This window comes from Ranitomeya variabilis, chromosome 4 (genome assembly GCF_051348905.1).
Source record: "Ranitomeya variabilis isolate aRanVar5 chromosome 4, aRanVar5.hap1, whole genome shotgun sequence".
Lineage (NCBI taxonomy): Eukaryota > Metazoa > Chordata > Amphibia > Anura > Dendrobatidae > Ranitomeya > Ranitomeya variabilis.
In genome coordinates, this window is record NC_135235.1 from 249,568,409 (window position 1) to 249,584,766 (window position 16,358).

The following is a 16,358-nucleotide window of genomic DNA, read 5'->3' on the forward strand; positions in this document are numbered from 1 at the left end:
GCAGGTGTATGACTTCAGCGTCATGCGCCGCCTGCAACACACACACGCCAGCTGCCAGCCTCAGCTAGGTCGGTGGCCATTTTATCATGAGCGCACAGGATATTTTTTTCCCCTTCTGTGGATGCAACATGGTACGGGGGCCAGGACAAGGGACCAGGATGGCTATATGGGGGGCCAGGATGGATATAGGTGGGGCCAGGATGGAAATATGGGGGGCCAGGATGGATATAGGTGGGGCCAAGATGAATATATGGGGGGCCAGGATGGATATATGGGAGTGCCAGGATGGATATATGGGGGTCCAGGATGGATATATAGGGGGGCCAGGATGGATATAGGTGGAGCCAGGATGGATATAGGTGGGCCCAGGATGGATATATGGGGGGCCAGGATGGATATATGGGGGGGGCCAGGATGGATATAGGTGGGGCCAGGATGGATATATGGGGGCGGCCAGGATGGATATATGGGGGGCCAGGATGGATATATGGGGGTCCAGGATGGATATATGGGAGGGCCTGGATAGATATATGGGGGGCCAGGATGGATATAGGTGGGGCCAGGATGGATGTAGGTGGGGTCAGGATGGATATAGGTGGGGCCAGGATGGATATATGGGGGCCAGGATGGATATAGGTGGGGCCAGGATGGAAATATATGGGGGGCCAGGATGGATATAGGTGGGGCCAGGATGGATATATGGGGGGGCCAGGATGGATATAGGTGGGGCCAGGATGGATATAGGGGGGGCCAGGATGGATATATGGGGGGCCAGGATGGATATAGGTGAGGCCAGGATGGATATATGGGGGCCAGGATGGATATATGGGGGGCCAGGATGGATATAGGTGGGGCCAGGATGGATATAGGGGGGGCCAGGATGGATATAGGTGGGACCAGGATGGATATGTGGTGAGGCCAGGATGGATATATGGGGGCCAGGATGGATATATGGGGGGCCAGGATGGATATAGGTGGGGCCAAGATGGATATATGAGGGGGCCAGGATGGATATAGGTGGGACCAGGATGGATATGTGGTGGCCAGGATGGATATATGGGGGTGCCGGGACAAGGGAAATGCAATTCAAAAGTTGTTATTGGGTTTTTTCTTTATTTAAGCTTTCATTTTACAGTAAAAATGAGCAGTTTACATGATTCTCCGGGTCAGCACGATTATGGAAATACCAAACTTGCATAATTTTTATTTTATTAAAGTGGGGAAAATCTTTTAGAAATTTGTAAAAAAAAGAATACATTTTGCGATTTGCCGAGAGCCGTAACTCTTAACATTTCCGGGATATGGGGTTGTGTGAGGACTTGTGTTTTTGCGCCTCGAGCTGGTGTTTTTATTGATATCATACTATAGTAGGAATGTGCTTTCATCGCTTCTTTTTACATTTTTGTTGTTGTTGTTGCGAATGCAGAAAAACTGCAGTTCTGGCGTTTTATTTTCTTTCTTGTTACCCTGTTTACCAATTCGATTAATTTTATATATTGATAGATCAGACTATTACAACCGCAGCAATACCAAATATATGTATTTTTTTAATGTATTAATTTTTAATGGTGGGATAGGGGGGTCATATTTCCTTTTCACTGTATCTGTTAGTTCCTTTTATGGAGCTTGAACCTGCAATCTCTTGTGCTATACAAAGCAATGCCACAGTACTGCTGTATAGTAACAATCATTGTGTCCTATGAAGTCCAGACACAGGCTGCCTATCTCAGGAGTACCATCATGACAGGCACACGACTCTTTAGCAGAACATACCCTGTAAAAACAAAATCCAAAAGAACAATGGTGGAATTGTTTTTTCCTTTTTTTTTCACTTGGAACTTTGTTTCCAGTACGTTATTTGGTAAAGTGAATGGTCCCAACTACAACTGGTGAATATATAAAAAGGCAAATGGTATTTACCAGCCACAGTCGCAGAAATGAATGCACACACAGGATGCAGCAGACCCCCATAATGAAGGAGGTAACACAGGCGCTATGTACTGATGAAACAATAACCACTGTCAGCCTACCATGGAGGGGGTGATTGCCAAGCACTAGAATTGCTCCTACATTGATTATTATGGGTGTCTGGGTTCCGTAGTATTTCCATATTTATAATGGAAGTAAAAGAGAATTGTGCAGACATTTAATTTTCTATGATAAAACTGACACATGATGGACCCTGACACCCAAAAACAGAATCTATGTTGCCCCACAACCTCCAGTAGTTTGAGTTATGCAGCTATTTGACTTACGACATTCTGTTTGTTTCTAAAAACAGAAGAAGCAGAAGGTTCCTCTGCAGGTGGATATAACTGATGATATTACATCTCTTACATTCATGGTTTTTCCACCACGATGCACAATTTATGTGGAAAGGAGTCTCACTGTAACGCACTTTTTCTCCAACATGTTGCACGTATTTTTGCACTTTGGTTTGGTTCTATTGCTGCATATAATCACTGTGTTATGTTACATGGGACTGTAGGTTTCAGTTACATTATCTGTTGTGAGGCAGTGACTGGTGTTACCTGTAGGGGTCGCTGTATGTTCCCCCAGGATGTGCACAAAGGCGTTTTGAGGTGATGAGCAGACTAAAGTGAGTATAGGCCTTGGACATGATAGTGTCCAAGGCAGATTTAGGGAAAACCTGCTCTGGGCATTTGTGTTTTAAGATAGATTGTAGGATTGTAGTCATGCAGTCCATTTCATTCCGGGCCGGGTTTTCCATGTGGCTGAAGGCCACAGGTTGCTAGTTAAAAACCCTGCAGTATGGGGTTTGGGTGTGTCAGGTTCAGAGTCAGTGTCAGTCTGGTGTTTGGAGGAGTACAGAGCAGAAGGTTCTGCACAGCTCCTGTGTGAGGCAACACAGGCAAACGGAGCCAAGCAGCCAGGGGAGCGGAGACGCCTGGCACCCACAGTGTGCACAGCAGTGCAGTCACCCACAGTAACTGGTCAGAGGTGGACTGGCACATTTAGTGACTGCAAACTGGAGGACATGGTTCCCGGCAGCGATCCGGAGGATATCGTGTACCGTGTAATCCTGCGAGTAAAGAGACATTAACATGGCAGTGCAGACGCCCACGGCAACGGGTCAAAGGTGGACTGGTGTGTTTAGTGACTGTAATCCAGAGGATATGTGCCCGGCTGCAAACTGGAGGTGGACTGTCTTTTTCCCAGCTGCAATCCGGAGGTGGACTGTCCTGTTTCCCATCTGCGATCCGGAGGATATCGTGTGCCGTGTTTTTTGAGTTGAACATTAAAGAGACATTTTGCTTTGAACTTTGCGGGGCCATTGCCTCATCACTGCACAGTGTGAATACCGCTGCACTACACTGTACTCAGAGAGCTGTCATTGTTATCAGTGGTGGTACATTTTTTAGTTTGGGAGAGAGGTAGGCTTATGTCTCGGGGCTTGGGCCCCTCATATTTTCTGACACTCAATGCCCCTGGTCCATAGCATACAGATTTTTTTATCTTTGAAAAAGTGACAACGTTCCTTCCCATTCATGCAGTAAGCGGCGCGCTCCTCTCCCGCTGTTCACCACTTTGGCTAACAGTAGGGGTCGCTTTTTTTTTATTTGATTCTGACAGTGATCCGATATCCAGAGAATAGTCACAGGCACATATACAAAAGAAACTGCTTGCAACACCTTCTCCACGCTAGTTGGTGTCACATTAAACATACACTGAAAAGTTGCTGAGCTCTAAAGATCTAAAATACATTATTCTGGTAAAAAACCTTTTCAGAAAGGAAGAATCCAAGGTGCTCAGCAGATTGAGATCCTGGGGGAATCCTCGCCGAGTGCTTGATCGTGCTGATAATACACTTACAAGAAACCAGGGAACAACTAATTGTCCCCGAGAACCCCGATTATTGTGATCGACTCCTCATCCCGGGAATTCTCTGCCCTGATGAAAAACCAGGAGTGTATAAATGGGATTCTAAAAAAAGCGGTAGTTGTAACATCATTGGACATAATAGTAGATTTATTACATCCTACAGCACCGGTGACACATATGAAATCACACAAAATGTAACATGTGACAAAAACTTTGTAATATATGTGATTACTTGTGCCTGTGGCCTACAATATGTGGGCCGCACAACACAATCCTTGCGGGCCCGCATGAATGGCCACAGGCACAATACAAAAAACGGAATACTAGAACAGTCTATCCAGGCACCTAAGCATAAAATACAATAAACAATTCAATGTTATTGTCACCCCAGTTGAACAAATAACTCCAAATCGTTTAAACAGAATACAAATGCTTAACCAGAAAGAATCTTTTTGGATCTTTTGATTAAGCACACTATATTCTGATGGGCTAAATTATGTGGTAGAAGGGGGTTTAATAAAGAGGATCAGAAGGGGGGGGGAGGGCGAAAAAAAGGAAAAATTCAAATATATCTTATTTTTTCTCCTAAAAAAAAAAGAACATTAATTGTTTTCATTTTCTAAAAAAAAATTCTCCCCCCTCTCTAACTCCCAAATAATAAAGAGGTAATAAAGTTTTTGTATAGGACGTTTTATCCCTTTTAGAAAATATTTATATTCATACTTATATATATGGCCTTATAATATTTTATATATTCTTTAAAAAAAAATCGTTTTTATTGAGATATGAAATATTTTCTTTATGAATTTCGTATATGCCATTAGAAAAATGTTTTTACATTTTTTTTGTTTTTAAAATTGGATTTTATTTGGATTTGTTTTTTTTAATGTTTATGTGTTTATGCGTGCAAAGCTCTGGATACAGTTGTAGTGGCACCCACCCAAAAAGGATATGCACCAATTTCCTTTATATATAAAATGCACAAAGCAGTAAGTAATAGCTTAAATATAATACCTGAAGAAGACTCCTAAGAGTTGAAACGCGTTGTATGCTGTAGTAATGAAACTTAGTACAGAATACAGAGCCCCATGCAGGATGACGCCGTCACACTGACCCTCCACACAGTGTGACCCCCACAGGTGTGACCCCCACAGGCCCATGATGACTGGAGCCTCTCCGGTTGCTGCTGTGTCGGCTCTTCTCGGCAGGTGTAATCTGTGACAAGCTTCTGATGGCACAGAGTAATGGTGGAGCGGGGAGCAGACGGCTCCATCAGAGCATTCAACTCTATCTGCAGCGTGAAGACGCAGATACAACTGAAGTCACTGGACATCGGACAGTCCCATATCCAGGAATGTCCCTGCGGATTCGGCAGGTTGGGAGTTATGGATTACACCTCTATGGCGGGAACGTGACAGCAGCTTAATGAATACAGAGGTGCAAAGGGGACGGACAGGAAAAGGAGCCTCGTGACGGTAAATGTCCGTTCCCTGTTCCACCTGGCACATCTGACCATGGAACCATCTACCCTGTGTCAATTAGCCTTGCACCAACACCAACACTTCAGGCCTCACCCTCCTGTGCCCAGTCCTACAGTGGTGACCCCCTGGAGCTTAGAGGATACAGGACTAAAGGTACCTTCACACGAAACGACTTTGTAACGATATCGCTAGCGATCCGTGACGTTGCAGCGTCCTGGCTAGCGATATCGTTGTGTTTGACACGCAGCAGCGATCAGGATCCTGCTGTGATGTCGCTGGTCGCTGAATAAAGTTCAGAACTTTATTTGGTCGTCCGATCGCCGTGTATCGTTGTGTTTGACAGCAAAAGCAACGATACCAGCGATATTTTACACTGGTAACCAGGGTAAACATCGGGTTACTAAGCGCAGGGCCACACTTAGTAACCCGATGTTTACCCTGGTTACCAGTGTAAAATGTAAAAAAACCAAACAGTACATACTTACATTCGCATCCCCCGCCATCTGCTTCCCACACTGACTGAGCGCCGCAAAGTGAAAGTGAAAGCACAGCACAGCGGTGACGTCACCGCTGTGCCCTGCTACTGCCGGCGCTCAGTCAGTCAGTCAGTGCAGGAAGCGGACGCCGGGGGACGCGAATGTAAGTATGTACTGTTTGTTTTTTTTACATTTTACGCTGGTAACCAGAGTAAACATCGGCTTACTAAGCGCGGCCCTGCGCTTAGCAACCCGATGTTTACCCTGGTTACCCGGGGACCTCGGCATCGTTGGTCGCTGGAGAGCGGTCTGTGTGACAGCTCTCCAGCGATCAAACAGCGACGCTGCAGCGATCGGGATCGTTGTCGCTATCGCTGCAGCGTCGTTTCGTGTGAAGGTACCTTTAGAGTGTACAGGATGTCGCACTCTTCATTCGCTCCCACACCATTGGTATAATGTACATGGAACAGGATTGTGCCCTCCCCTTCTAGTGCCAGGAGGTATGGGGTTAATAATAAAACATCAGTAACAGGAGGTCAAACAGATCGTGTGACACAACAGACTGTATATGTGGCGCGCAGCGGGGGGCTCCGGCTGCAGGATGAATAGGCACTACATGTGGCTGCAGCTCAGACAGTAATTGTTTCCTTGTCCTACGAATACATGGAATATAGATAAGATGTCACTACAGAGTTCAGAGACGACGACTCTGCTGCAGAGACAACCCTCTGAGCAGGATGGGTCCCCATCACAGTGATGCCAGTACAACCCTCTGAGCAGGATGGGTCCCCATCACAGTGATGCCCGTACAAACCTCTGAGCAGGATGGGTCCCCATCACAGTGATGCCAGTACAACCCTCTGAGCAGGATGGGTCCCCATCACAGTGATGCCAGTACAACCCTCTGAGCAGGATGGGTCCCCATCACAGAGATGCCCGTACAAACCTCTGAGCAGGATGGGTCCCCATCACAGTGATGCCAGTACAACCCTCTGAGCAGGATGGGTCCCCATCACAGTGATGCCAGTACAACCCTCTGAGCAGGATGGGTCCCCATCACAGTGATGCCCGTACAAACCTTTGAGCAGGATGGGTCCCCATCACAGTGATGCCCGTACAAACCTCTGAGCAGGATGGGTCTGCAGCGCCCCAGAGTCCTGGTCGTTGCAGTACTGATGCTCCGCCGCTAAGGGGAGTGATGGTACGTCTGATGGCACTGAAGGAGTTCACCTGACCAGGTATCATAGACACCAATACACTTCATAGTCTGGCCTCCAGGGGGAGCTAAGGGTGCTATGTATTAGGCCACTCCTCACAATCTGGTAAAACTGGGGGTTAGATAGAAAGTTAGACAGAAAGCTGACTGGGTTGGAACCAGGCAACATCCTGTGGCAGAGGGTGTTGCAGGGGAAGATTCTGGGGGGTCCCTGTCAGGGGTGGGATCCTGACAGAGGCCTAGCGAACAGGAAAGAACGTTAAGGAACCGCGCCTGCACTACATCGCGGCGGTATCTCAAGAAAGGACAAGAAGCGAGGTTTATTGTGAAGAGTGAGAAACGAGATCAAAGCAAAAAGGAGATAAAAGCCAGTAGGAGTCGTGCTGTAAGATCGAGGCAACATGCTACTGAGGCGCGTAGCCGGTGGCCGGGAACGCCGAGGAAGTATTGGACTCCAAGCATTACTTCAAACCAACGGCAGGTCAGTTAATTATAGGTTGGCTGTCTCACCTAAATCACCTAAGCAGACATAGGGGGCAACTGTGGGAGAGGGGCGTCACTAGGGTCCCGGAAGAACTCCAGGCCTACCCGTCATACGGGTGCGTCCTATCCATATTATCTGGGGGACGGAGAAGAACATCAGAATAGACATAAGTTGTGAGAAAGAACATCAGGAACAGACACAACAGTTGTGAGGACTATCCCGTGGTGCTCAGCAGAGAAGTACTACAACACACAGGCGCTAGAAGGTAGGCACAGATTTCCACCTGCAAAGGGAACTCTAGAGGTGCCATCGGACCGGCCGGTCTCAGACAGCCCTGTTAACCGTACTCTGGATTGAGGATCTTGAAGCCTCCAGTAAAGAGGTAAAGAGACTGCAACTCTGTGTCCTCGTCATTTATTGCTACCTGCACCGCACACCACCGTCTACACCTTTCATTGGACGCCCCTTAGCAGGGTCACGGACCGGGTCTAGCCACCATGACAACCCTAGAACTGAGACAGAGAGGCCCGGTACCGAGTACCCCGCGGCCCTGCGTCTGGGGGCGCTCCAGGTCCCCATCACAGTGAGCCCGTACAAACCTCTGAGCAGGCTGGGTCCCCATCACAGTGATGTCCGTACAAACCTCTGAGCAGGATGGGTCCCCATCACAGTGATGCCAGTACAACCCTCTGAGCAGGATGGGTCCCCATCACAGTGATGCCCGTACAAACCTCTGAGCAGGATGGGTCCCCATCACAGTGATGCCCGTACAAACCTCTGAGCAGCATGGGTCCCCATCACAGTGATGCCCGTACAAACCTCTGAGCAGGATGGGTCCCCATCACAGTGATGCCAGTACAACCCTCTGAGCAGGATGGGTCCCCATCACAGTGATACCAGTACAACCCTCTGAGCAGGATGGGTCCCCATCTCAGTGATGCCAGTACAAACCTCTGAGCAGCATGGGTCCCCATCACAGTGATGCCCGTACAAACCTCTGAGCAGGATGGGTCCCCATCACAGTGATGCCCGTACAAACCTCTGAGGAGGATGGGTCCCCATCACAGTGATGCCCGTGCAAACCTTTGAGCAGGCTGGGTCCCCATCACAGTGATGCCCGTACAAACCTCTGAGCAGGCTGGGTCCCCATCACAGTGATGCCCGTACAAACCTCTGAGCAGGCTGGGTCCCCATCACAGTGATGCCCGTACAAACCTCTGAGGAGGATGGGTCCCCATCACAATGATGCCCGTACAAACCTCTGAGGAGGATGGGTCCCCATCACAGTGATGCCCGTACAAACCTCTGAGCAGGCTGGGTCCCCATCACAGTGATGCCCGTACAAACCTCTGAGCAGGCTGGGTCCCCATCACAGTGATGCCCGTACAAACCTCTGAGCAGGCTGGGTCCCCATCACAGTGATGCCCGTACAAACCTCTGAGGAGGATGGGTCCCCATCACAATGATGCCCGTACAAACCTCCGAGCAGGATGGGTCCCCATCACAGTGATGCCCGTACAAACCTCTGAGCAGGCTGGGTCCCCATCACAGTGATGCCCGTACAAACCTCTGAGCAGGCTGGGTCCCCATCACAGTGATGCCCGTACAAACCTCTGAGCAGGCTGGGTTCCCATCACAGTGATGCCAGTACAAATCTTTGCGCTGGATGGGTCCCCATCACAGTGATGCCCGTACAAACCTCCGAGCAGGATGAGTCCCCATTAGTGATGTCCGTACCAACCTCTGAGCAGGATGGGTCCCCATCACAGTGATGCCAGTACAAACCTCTGAGGAGGATGGGTCCCCATCACAGTGATGCTCGTACAAACCTCTGAGCAGGATGAGTCCCCATTAGTGATGTCCGTACCAACCTCTGAGCAGGATGGGTCCCCATCACAGTGATGCCAGTACAAACCTCTGAGCAGGATGGGTCCCCATCACAGTGATGCCCGTACAAACCTCTGAGCTGGATGGGTCCTCATCACAGTGATACCAGCAGGGCCTCGTCTCCGCAGAGTGTATCCATATGGCAGGATCCCTTACCACTCCGACCACCAAGAACCATCTGTCCGCCACTTACTCATCATGGCCGCTCTGGTAGATGGGGTATTGGGGGCAGTGTTACAGTAAGTACAGCATGGTCATGGTGGCAATACTGGGGGCACAGCAAGTGGCAGCGTTATATCAGCCATGTGGCTCACGCCATAAATTGTAGTGTAAAGCGGCATTAACTGAGCACATTATGGCACTACTAAATGAGCAATGGATGGAGCTATTGGTGGGCACTGTATGGCGGCAGTATTGGCCACAGTGTCTCCATGCATCGTGCTTATGTAATCGGGGCTGGGCGCTGCCGGCTGCGCACCGCTATTCACCATCTTTCCCAGAAAAGTTTTAATTAGAGCCAAGTCAGATCATGTCTCTTTCCCAGATTATTGGAGCCACATTGTCACATGGAGAGGAGTGTAAAAGAAAAAGGCTCCGTGAACGCGGTGACGCAGTGACCTGGACGTGGTCGGAGGCATCAACAATTTTTCATCAAAATGATTAAATAAGCAGCTCGTATTTTACGTGTTTGGTGATGGTGGACCTCATGTATTCATATCCCAGGGCACCAACACGTGGTGAATGTGTGTAAGGCCGGGGTCACGCCAGAATACGACATCAGCTACAATCTGCTAATGACCCTCGGCTCCGGCTCTGCTACGACATGATCTGAGTGTCCCTGCGCTTTGCTCCGTTATCTCACTCCAGTGTAGAGGAGACGGAAAAAGTAATCTCTTCATCTCCTCAATGGCCTCACTCTGCGTATCTCTGTTGCACTATGACATCCGAGTGCAGTCTGATGTGTCACTCGCACCTATAGACTGGTGTAGGAGCACGGACCGATGTGTCACACGCACCCATAGACTGGTGTAGGAGCACGGTCCGATGTGTCACACTCACCCATATACTGGTGTAGGTGCACGGTCCGATGTGTCACACGCACCCATAGACTAGTGTAGGTGAACGGTCCGATGTGTGACACCCACCCATAGACTGGTGTAGGAGCACGGTCCGATGTGTCACACGCACCCATTGTCATGTCGGACGCTGTTCAGACCAGGTCGTTCGACAGACAGCGGTAATTCCGCTTTTGACCACTATTTGCTCATTGGCGTTGGCTAGGTTTTGTCCAGCTGTTCCGGGGTTAATTTACCTGATCCTCGGATTGGAAGCTGGGCCATACCCATGGCCTTTAAATAGTTCTCTGGATCATTGGGTGTCGCCGATTATAGCTTCTGTCTTGTGCGTTGTTATCTCGGTCCGGAGTGGAGAGCTGGTTGTTGGAGATTCGTTGCTGGTGGTGTATTTTCCTTAGTCTTATTTACTCCTTCCTATATTTGTATTTATTTTGCCCTGCACATTTATAGTGTATTCCTGAGTGACTGCGGCGTGGTGTATATTTTCCTTTATCCTTGTCTGTGCTAACTGTGGGTATTGGTGTATTACCTCTTTACTGGGTGGTGGGCGGTTGGTTTCAGCCTAGGGTTGAAACAGGAGACAGGACGAGGGTCGAGGCCTGGACATGCACACCATCAGTGTAAACTCCAGGGTCAGTCAGGATTTCCCTAGTCTGAGGGAAATTGCAGGGGCCCGGGTTATTAGCTCTCGCTCACCTAGTCTCCCCGTGACATTATAATTGGCCCAACAACAAAAAAAAAAAAAGAAGGGGGTTTCTCTGTTTTTTTTCTCTTTTCATGGATCCTATGACTTCCATAACTCGCCAGTTGGAGGCGCTGTCCCTACAGGTCACTGAGTTGGGGGGGGGCAGTTCAGCAACAGGGACTAGCAGTATCTAATGTGCAAACTGGAGCGACAGGAAGAGTTGCTGAGCCTAAATTCCCTTTGCCTGAAAAATTTGCTGGGGAACGCAGTAAATTTGTTTCTTTTCGTGAAGCTTGCAAACTATATTTCCGCATGCGCCCGATCTCCTCGGGTAATGAGGCTCAGCGTGTGGGCCTGGTGTTGTCATTGTTAAGCGGGGATCCCCAAGCATGGGCGTTTTCTTTGCCATCTGATTCTGTTGCATTTGACTCTGTGGAGAGTTTTTTTTCTTCTCTTGGGAATATCTACGATGAACCTGACAGAATGGCTCTAGCAGAATCTAAGATACGCACTATTTGCCAGGGGGAGCGAGTTGCAGAGGATTACTGTTCTGAATTTCGTCACTGGGCGATCGATACACAATGGAATGATCCAGCATTGCGGAGTCAGTTTATTCATGGGGTTTCTGGAAGGGTTAAAAAAGCCCTTCTGATGTACGAGACTCCTGCTTCTCTAGATTCCGCTATGAGTCTGGTTGTCCGCATTGATCTCCGTTTGCGTCAGGGGGAGCATGAGACACCGCCTATGGGAGAGGGTTTAGGTTCACGTGAGGTTGCTGCAGGTGAGCCCACGGAGCCTATGCAAATTGCAGGGGTATCAAATGTTAAGAATCGAGCCCCTGATCTCAGGAAGCAGGGAGCCTGTTTTTACTGTGGTAAAACTGGTCATTTTGTTAACATCTGTCCTCTGCTGTCTAAGAAAAACGCAACGGCGGAAAACTTCTAAGCTCAGAGGGTGTGGAGGAGACCAATCTGAGCTTATGTATATCCTCCATGGTGGTTTCTCAATGCATGCTCCCTGCTAAGGTTTTTATCGCTGGCAGTGAGCTGCCAATTACTGTTTTTGTGGATAGTGGTTCAGCCACAAATCTCATTGATGAGGAGTTTGCGCGCACAGCAGGTTTTAGGATTGAAAAACTGTCTCATCCTATCCGCGTGGTCACCATCAATGCTGCTCCTCTCTCTCAGGGGGAGATTACTGAATTTGTGGCTGAGGTGAAACTCCACATTGGGGTTCTACATTCCGAGTGGGTTACATGTAAGGTGCTCAGGAATCTTCCTGTTCAGGTGGTTTTGGGTTTTCCTTGGTTGTCCATGCACAACCCGGTAATTGACTGGAAAACTCAGGACATAATTCAGTGGAGCGAGTTCTGCCAGGAGAATTGCCTGGCCACATGTGTGGCTGCGGTGACTTCAAGCGTTCCGGAGTCACTTCAGGATTTTGTGGATGTGTTCTCTGAAAAGGGTTGCTCAGAGTTGCCGCCACATCGTCCCCATGACTGTTCTATCAGGTTTAAACCAGGGGCCAAGTTGCCTAAAGCAAGGATGTTTAACATCTCCGGTCCGGAGAGACAAGCGTTAAAAGATTATATTGCTGAAAGCTTGAGCAAAGGGCACATCAGGCCGTCATCCTCGCTGGTGGCAGCAGGGTTCTTCTTCGTGAAGAAGAAAGATGGCGGATTACGCCCGTGTTTGGATTTCAGGGAGTTGAACCAGATTACGGTTCGTGATCCATACCCGATGCCACTGATACCAGATTTGTTCAACCAGGTGGCAGGTGCTAAGTGGTTTACCAAGCTTCACCTCAGGGGGCGTACAACCTCATAAGAGTCCGTCAAGGTGATGAGTGGAAGACGGCTTTTAATACCCCTGAGGGTCATTTTGAAAATTTGGTGATGCCTTTTGGGTTGACTAACGCACCTGCAGTGTTCCAACATTTCATCAATGATGTGTTCTCACATGTTTTGGGGATATTCGTTATCGTGTACTTAGATGACATCCTCATATATTCTTGCGACCGTGATGCTCATTTAGATCATGTCAGGCAGGTGTTACAGCTTTTCAGAGAGAATAAGCTCTATGCTAAACTTAAGAAATGTGTATTTTCTGTTCAAGAGTTGCATTTCTTGGGTTATATTGTGTCTGCTTCTGGTTTTAAAATGGATGCCGCTAAGGTGCAAGCGGTGCTGCAATGGGAACGTCCTGATAACCTGAAAGCACTTCAGCGGTTCCTTGGGTTTTCTAACTACTATAGGAAATTTATCAAGGATTTTTCCATCATTGCTAAACCGCTAACTGACATGACTAAAAAGGGTACCAATTTCTCAGTTTGGCCTGAGGCTGCTGTGCGCGCATTTGAATTTCTTTAGAACAGTTTTGTTTCAGCCCCCATTCTTGTGCAGCCAGACGTATCAAAACCCTTTGTTGTGGAAGTCGATGCGTCTGAGGTTGGTGTGGGGGCGGTACTATGTCAAGGCTCATCTTTGAGTGGTTTGCGTCCGTGCGCCTATTTCTCCAAGAAAGTGTCGTCCGCCGAACGTAACTACGATATCGGCAACAGGGAGTTGTTGGCAATCAAGTTGGCCTTTGAGGAATGGCGACACTTCTTGGAGGGGTCGGTACATCAGGTTACTGTTATTACCGATCATAAGAATCTGCTGTATTTGGAGTCAGCCAAGCGTCTGTCACCCAGGCAGGCTCGCTGGGCATTGTTTTTCACGCGGTTCAATTTTGTTGTCACTGACAGACCGGGGTCTAAAAACACTAAGGCAGATGCTCTGTCCAGGTGTTTTCCGGGGGGAGAACCTCGGGAGGATCCAGTACCCATCCTCCAAAAGGGTGTGGTGGTTTCGGCTCTCACTACCGAGGTTGAGGCTGAGATTGCCGAGGCTCAGGAGGAGGTACCATCTGAGCTTCCCATCAACAAATCTTTTGTACCGCTTCATATCCGCTTAAAGGTTTTGGCGGAGCATCATGATGCTGTCCTGGCTGGCCACCCAGGGGTTAGAGGTACCTTGGAGTTGGTGTCACGTCGGTTTTGGTGGCCCAAGATCCAACAGGATGTGGTCTCATACGTGTCAGCTTGTACCACGTGCGCTAGGGCTAAGACGCCCCGCTCCCGTCCTGTTGGCACACTACTTCCTCTTGAGGTACCTAGTAAGCCATGGACGGAAATCTCCATGGATTTCATCACTGATTTGCCCTCATCGGCTGGGAACACGGTCATCTTGGTGATTGTTGATCGGTTTTCAAAAATGTCGCACTTCGTGCCTTTGCCTTCGTTGCCTAACGCTAAGACTCTTGCTCAGGTATTTGTGCAGGAGGTGGTCAGACTTCATGGGGTTCCGGCTGACATCGTGTCTGATAGGGGGTCTCAGTTTGTGGCAAAATTTTGGAAGGCATTTTGCTCACGGCTGGGGATCAAGTTGTCTCATTCTTCGGCGTTCCATCCTCAGTCAAATGGTCAGACTGAGCGTATGAACCAAAATTTGGAACAGTACTTACGCTGCTTTGTCTCTGATAACCAGGAGGAGTGGTCTACCTTTCTTCCTTTGGCTGAGTTTGCCATCAATAATCACCGCCAGGAGTCGTCTGGGGAGTCTCCGTTTTTTTGTGTTTACGGGCTACATCCTCAATTTTGTACCTTGAGTCAGAGGAGCTCTTCCGGCGTTCCGGAGGAGGATCAGTTAGGAGCACAATTATCATCAGTCTGGAGAAGAGTTAAACAGCGCCTGTTGAGTGTGGGTGCTAGGTAAAAACGTGTGGCTGACAGTAGGCGTGTGCCAGGTCCGGACCTGAGTGTGGATGACTGGGTGTGGTTATCCACAAAAAACATAAGACTCAAAATACCATCCCTTAAATTGGGTCCACGGTTTATTGGTCCATTTAGGGTCACCGCCGTCATTAACCCAGTAGCGTACCGATTGGAGCTCCCTACGGTGTATAAGATACACAATGTGTTCCACAGGTCTCTTCTAAAGAAGGTGGTGGGTTCTGTGGACGCGGCGCCTATGCCACCTCCAGTCTTGGTGGAAGGTAATTTGGAGTTTGAAGTCTCCAAGGTGGTTGACTCTTGTGTAGTGCATCGTACTTTACAGTACTTGGTACACTGGCGTGGTTATGGGCCTGAGGAGAGGTCCTGGGTACCAGCCTCGGATATTCATGCGGATCGGCTGGTCAGGTTTTTTCATCGTCGCCATCCAGACAAGCCGGGTCCTATAAGCCGTGAGGGTCCTGGGGTCCCTCGTAGAAGGCGGGGTACTGTCATGTCGGACGCTGTTCAGACCAGGTCGTTCGACAGACAGCGGTAATTCCGCTTTTGACCACTATTTGCTCATTGGTGTCGGCTAGGTTTTGTCCAGCTGTTCCGGGGTTAATTTACCTGATCCTCGGATTGGAAGCTGGGCCATGCCCATGGCCTTTAAATAGTTCTCCGGATCATTGGGCGTCGCCGATTATAGCTTCTGTCTTGTGCATTGTTATCTCGGTCCGGAGTGGAGAGCTGGTTGTTGGAGATTTGTTGCTGGTGTATTTTCCTTAGTCTTATTTACTCCTTCCTATATTTGTACTTATTTTGCCCTGCGCATTTATAGTGTATTCCTGAGTGACTGCGGCGTGGTGTATATTTTCCTTTATCCTTGTCTGTGCTAACTGTGGGTATTGGTGTATTACCTCTTCACTGGGTGGTGTGCGGTTGGTTTCAGCCTAGGGTTGAAACAGGAGACAGGGCGAGGGTCGAGGCCTGGACATGCACACCATCAATGTAAACTCCAGGTAGAGGGTCAGTCAGGATTTCCCTAGTCTGAGGGAAATTGCAGGGGCCCGGGTTATTAGCTCTCGCTCACCTAGTCTCCCCGTGACACCCATAGACTGGTGTAGGAGCCCGGTCCGATGTGTCACACGCACCCATAGACTGGTGTAGCACGGTCCGATGTGTCACACTCACCCATAGACTGGTGTAGGAGCACGGTCCGATGTGTCACACGCACCCATAGACTAGTGTAGGAGCACGGTCCGATGTGTTACACGCACCCATAGACTAGTGTAGGTGCACGGTCCGATGTATCACATGCACCCATATACTGGTGTAGGTGAACGGTCCGATGTGTCACACGCACCCATAGACTGGTGTAGGTGCACGGTCTGATATGTCACACGCACCCATAGACTGGTGTAGGTGTACGGTCCGATGTGTTACACGCACCCATACAC